Raw genomic sequence first — 6,001 nt, 5'->3', positions numbered from 1 at the left:
TACCGCCATGAGCTCCCTATGAGCAACTTCCCACTAGCTATCTATTTTACATATTCTCATGCCTTCTTGCCTTCAGTTTGCATCTCCTGAGCATCTGCCAGGGATAGGGAGGGATGCAGGGCTGAATAGATGGGGGTATAAACTTAATCTTACCTGGAGTTATTAGAAGCCTTGAACTAGAATAAGCAGACTGTTCAAATCCTGCCTTTCAATGCCTCAGCTGTGTGACCTTAAGCAAGTCGCTTAACCTCTCTGGACTTGTTATGCAACTATGAAACAGGGATGATTCTTTCTACATCACTCATCTTTGACTGGTTTAATGAGATCATAGACAGGGAGATATGTCATAAGCTTTAAAATGTTGAGCTAAGAGATTTACTTTGGTGACTGTCTCTCAGAAGCCAGGACACTGTAACTTCTACATGTTCCCAGTAACCTGAACTGGCTTGGTGTCTTTAATATAATTTTTAAAATGCAGCACTGGGACTTCCCCATGGTCCAGTGGCTAAGACTCCGCACTCACAATGCTGGGGGCCCAGGTTCAATCCCTGGTCAGGGAATGAGAGCCAACACGCCCCAACTAAAAGTCCGCATGCTGCAACTCAAGATTCTGCATTACGCAATGAAGATCAAAGATCCCTCGTGCCACAGCTAAGACCAGGGCAGCCAAATAAGTAAATACTTTTAAATGCAGCATTGAGTAAGAATTAGTAACAGCTAACATTTGTTGTGAATTTTTAAATCTGCTGCCTGATATTTTTAGTGAATTATCTCAGCTGTAGTTCCCAACTAGGCCATAGAGAAAACAGGAAGGGCTTTGGCTTCATCCCAGCTCTGCACTGCATTAGTCAGCTATTGCAGTAATAACCTCCAAACCTGATGATTTATGACAGCAAATGCTCACAGGTAGCTGCAGCTCTGCAGATGTGGGCTGGCCTCAGTTGGTGAGCTCTGCTCCTGACAAGCTGGACTTGGTCCCGGGTCACAGGCTGGGCTCGAGTCTGTTCTACTTTCATTCTAAGGTCCAAGTGAAAAATGCAGCAACTAGCAGACGAATGGATGAGGAAGCTGTGGTACATATACACCATGGAATATTACTCAGCCATTAAAAAGAATTCATTTGAATCACTTCTAATGAGATGGATGAAACTGGAGCCCATTATACAGAGCGAAGTAAGCCAGAAAGATAAAGACCATTACAGTATACTAACACATATATATGGAATTTAGAAAGATGGTAACGATAACCCTATATGCAAAACAGAAAAAGAGACTCAGATGTATAGAACAGACTTGTGGACTCTGGGAGAAGGCGAGGGTGGGATGTTTCAAGAGAACAGCATTGAAACATGTATATTATCTAGGGTGAAACAGATCACCAGCCCAGGTTGGGTGCAATGAGACAAGTGCTCGGGCCTGGTGCACTGGGAAGACCCAGAGGGATCGGGTGGAGAGGGAGGTGGGAGGGGGGACCAGGATGGGGAATACATGTAACTCCATGGCTAATTCATTTCAATGTATGACAAAAACCACTGCAATGTTGTAAAGTAATTAGCCTCCAACTAGTAAAAATAAATGGAAAAAAAATGCAGCAACTATAATACCTGGGGCTAGATTACGCTGGTGGTTCAGTGGTTAAGAATCCACCTGCCAATGCAAGGAACACCAGTTTGATCCTTGGTCTGGGAAGATTCCACATGCTGTGGGGCAACTAAATCCACGTGCTACAACTACTGAAGCTGCGCAGCCCATGAAGAAGAGCAACAAGAGAAGCCACTGCAGTGAGAAGCCCACACTCCGCAACTAGAAAGCAGCCCCCATTTGCCATAACTAGAGAAAGCTGGCACACAAAGACCCAGTGCAGCCAAGTATAAAAAATTAATTTTTAAGAATATGTATATAATACCAGGGGCCTGTTCTTGTGATGAACACTGAGGCACCCACATGGCACGTTTAAAGCCTCTGCTCCCGGGGGCCGCCCCGCCCCCGCCGGCCGGGGTGCTCTAGGAGCCGCGCGGAGACCCTCTGCACCCGTGCGAACATGGCGCTGCAAGCGGTGCGGAGCGTGCGGGCCGCAGTCGGCAGCCTGCGCGCCATCTCAGCACCCAGCGCACCCTGCTCGCCGCGGCCCTGGGGCTGCGGGCGGGTGCCGTCCGGGCACTGCGCACCGGCCCTGCTCTGCTGTCGGTGCGGAAATTCACAGAAAAACACGAATGGGTAACAACAGAAAACGGTGTTGGAAGAGTGGGAATCAGCAATTTTGCACAGGAAGCTTTGGGAGATGTTGTTTACTGTAGTCTGCCTGAAGTTGGGACAAAGTTGAATAAACAAGAGGAGTTTGGTGCTTTGGAAAGTGTGAAAGCTGCTAGTGAACTCTATTCCCCTCTATCAGGAGAAGTAACAGAAATTAATAAAGCTCTAGCAGAAAATCCAAGACTTGTCAACAAGTCTTGTCATGAAGATGGTTGGCTGATCAAGATGACATTCAGTAACCCTTCAGAACTAGATGAACTAATGAGTGAAGAAGCATATGAAAAATACATAAAATCTATTGAGGAATGAAAATGGAACCCCTAAATAAACTACTTTGAAACAACTTAATCTAGCATAGTTGTCTTAAATTAGTGGTGGATAGATATTTAAAAAGCAACTTTTAGCAAAAGAAACTGCTTGTAACAATGTTTCCTGAAGAAAATACCCCTTAACTTTTTAATGCCTTCAGATAAACACTGTATCTTTTCCACAGCATCCTGTGATTTTTAGGCTAGGGTCCAGTTATACTATTCAGAATTCCTGAAATTATCTCTGATAAAACTAATTACAAAAATTATGTAATTCAAGGATAACATGGTTATCTTATACCTTATATGACATTGTAACTTGCTTACAGCTATCCTTGGATTTGGGTCAAAATGATCTTCCCACTAGAAATAACTGGCAGTGGGGAAAAGTTTGTTAATTGTATAGTGTCCAGTGAAGGATATTACTGTCTTAACTTTGCAATATACTGTGTTTGCTGGTGCTATTTTTATACAGTGAAGCAACAGCCTTGCAGGAGAATAAACAATTTAATAATAAAATATTCAACTTCTTAAAAAAAAAAGAAAAAAGCCTCTGCTCCCATCACATCCTTCCACTAACAGCCCACTGGTCACATGGGCAATTCCCTTGGGCAGGGAATATACTCCACCCACAGTGGGAGGTGCTACAAAGTCACATGTCAAGGGTTATGGATGTATAAACCTATTTGTTGTTTAGTCACTAAGTGATATCTGAATCTTTTGTGACCCCATGGATTGTAGCCTGCTAGGCTCCTCTGTCCCTGCGATTTCCCAGGCAAAAATACTGGAGTGGGTTGCCATTTCCTTCTCCAGGGGATCTTCCCCACCCAGGGATTAAGCCCAGGTCTTTTTTTGTCTACCGGCTTGGCAGGTGGCTTCTTTACCCTTGAGCCACCAGGGAAGCCCATAAGCCCATTAGGGAATCCAACAATCCAATCTACCACTTGTACCTAGGGTGTACCTAGGGTGCTAACTCTCTGAGCTGGCTGTTTCCTCATCCGTGAAACATGAGAAACTGCTGGGGACTTCCCTGGTGGTCCAGTGGCTTAGACTCCATGCTCCTTGTGCAGGGAGCCCAGGTTCAACTTCTGGTCCTAGAACTAGATCCCACATGCTGCAACTAAAGAGCCTATGTGCCACAATGAAAACTTAAGACCCTGCATGCCACAACTAAGACCCGGTGCAGCCAAATAAACATTATATATATATATATGTATATATATATATATACATATATATATATATACACATATACATATATATATATATATGTATGTATGTATATGCAAAACAATGCTTTGCAGAGTTAGAAATAATTTATGTGAATTTCCTAGTTCCTGGTTAGGACTCAAAAGGATGGCAGTTATTGTTATCAGCTCCATTTAGAGATGAGAAAACTAAGGGTTTTAGGCAATGTGGGCCCAGGTTGCAAGGGAAGAACCAAATAGGTCTTCGGAAATATGCTGTTATGACCTGGGCAGTAGATTCTGTGACTTTGGCAGTGAGCAGCCAGTGAACTGAAGAAGATACAGCCTTCAGCAGCCCTTACTGTCCTGCCCAACAGCATCTTTCTGTGAATGCTGGAGAGACCTTCTCAACAGTTAAACACTGGGGGCGCCCATTACCACAGTCCTGGTGCTGGTGGTGGTGTCTTCATGACTAGACTGAACTCTGATAGCCCCACCTCCTCTTCATCTCTGCATCCCTCCAAAGGACCTCACAGAAGGTTCAGCAGTGGATGGATTCTGAGTAATCGTTTGCGTGTTGACTCTTGTCCACACCCTAGCTCTCTCCATAATAGTCTGAGATGGAATGGGAGTGGAAAAGGACACTTGGCTCTCTAGCTCACTCATAGTGGGATCCTGACCAAACCAGGCACGTGCCCATCCAAGGCTTCAATTTCTGCATATGTAGAACAGGCAGGTGGGAGCTCACAGAGGCTTTGAGTCTACAGGTCTCTCCAGAAGTCAGTCTGAGCCTCTTCTCATTCAGTTTCTCCTTAGGATCTGTTCTCTTCTTCCTAAGCAATAGGCTGGCCAACCAGGGACTACATTTCCCAGCCTCCTTTGCAGCTGAGTGAGACCCAGCAATTAAATTCTTAGCCTTGAACCAAGATTGGAAGTCACCTGACTCTCTTGCACAACTGGGCCTTAAAATACTGGACAGGTGCTCTAATATCCTCTCTGTCCTTTCATATCAGCTAAAACCTGGTCTCCCCAGCTCAAGCCTTGGGCTCCCCCAAAGCTGTCAGTCATTTCTTCCTTCTTTATAGAAGTGAAATGGTAAAAAAAATGGCGACAGAGTCGGGAGAGTCAGAGTCAGAATGTTGTGTCTCTACCCCTCTAGCCCTGACCTCTGGAAATGAGAGCTAGATGGACAACTCAGGTTTAGAAATGAAAAGCGGCGGCTCCTCCTGGATGCTTTATTGGGGGCTTTCAGTGGTTTTTAAGCATGAGGGGCAGTGACACCCAGACCCTTTCCCAACATGCAAAAGGCACAGGGAAGTGAGACGCCGCGGGGCTGGCAGCGTGGATGCAGAGACCCCCTGCGAGACATGGTGGGGCGCGGAGGAAGCCCCGAGAGTGATGGGGGGCAGGCGTTGACGGAGATGGCTTTGGCAGAGGCAGGAGAAGGACCCAAGGACCCCATCCATCTCCAGACCCAACACTCCGGCCAGGGCTGAACTTCCAAGAGAAGGTCAACATGGCTTTTACTGAAAGTCCACCTCACACGGTGGGAGGGAGGAGGAGGATGGGATGGACGCTGCCTTCAGGAACTTCCGGTAAAGCCAGACCAAGCGCTCTGCTCAAATCAAGAGAGGAATGGGAGGGTGTGCTTGTGGCATCGGTCCAGACACAGCCTCTGGTTGGATGTCACGGCCTTGGCTTCAGCCAGTGCTGACTCAGTTCAGGTCCAGGAGAGGAATGAAGCCCCTAAGCCGATCTTCAGGGGTCTCCCATGCGGGTCTCTGGGTCTCCAGCCCCACCCGGAAGTACCGCTTAGAAGAGTCGAGTCTTGATGTTGGCTTTGTCCTGTGGAAGAGTTCCCTGGGCAAGAGGGGAGGGGAGGCGAGGGTCAGGCCCTCTGAGCCCCCAGCACCTCCCAGAATTTGGGCCCTGGTGAATGAAATGGTCTGGGACTCACCTCAGATCCCAACTAGTCCCCACAGTTCCATCTTGAGACCTTGAATCAAAACAAACAAAAGGCATTCGTGTTTTGTTTTTCCTCTCTCTCTCTCTTTCCCACTCATTCTTTTTCTCCTTTAGTAGGGCCGTGGCCTCAACTCATGGCATTGGCAATATCTACTCCTAAACTATGGAATGTTTTCACACTGACTAGAATTACTCCGAACAAGGGGTGGGAGGGGGCTGTCCAAGTGTTCGTGAGACGAGACGGTGGTTACCGAGAGCTCGTTGGGAATCACACAGCACAGAGACACC

General features: G+C 46.7%; 1 pseudogene; it reads left to right on the top strand.

Moving 5' to 3' along the window:
• Nucleotides 1–1,959: 1,959 nt before the first annotated feature.
• Nucleotides 1,960–2,601, top strand: LOC139036513 (glycine cleavage system H protein, mitochondrial pseudogene; annotated as a pseudogene).
• Nucleotides 2,602–6,001: the final 3,400 nt, after the last annotated feature.

Source organism: Odocoileus virginianus, chromosome 9, assembly GCF_023699985.2.
Source record: "Odocoileus virginianus isolate 20LAN1187 ecotype Illinois chromosome 9, Ovbor_1.2, whole genome shotgun sequence".
Taxonomy (NCBI): domain Eukaryota; kingdom Metazoa; phylum Chordata; class Mammalia; order Artiodactyla; family Cervidae; genus Odocoileus; species Odocoileus virginianus.
The sequence above is the reverse complement of the archived record's forward strand: the minus strand, read 5'-3'. Positions and strand labels throughout refer to the sequence as shown.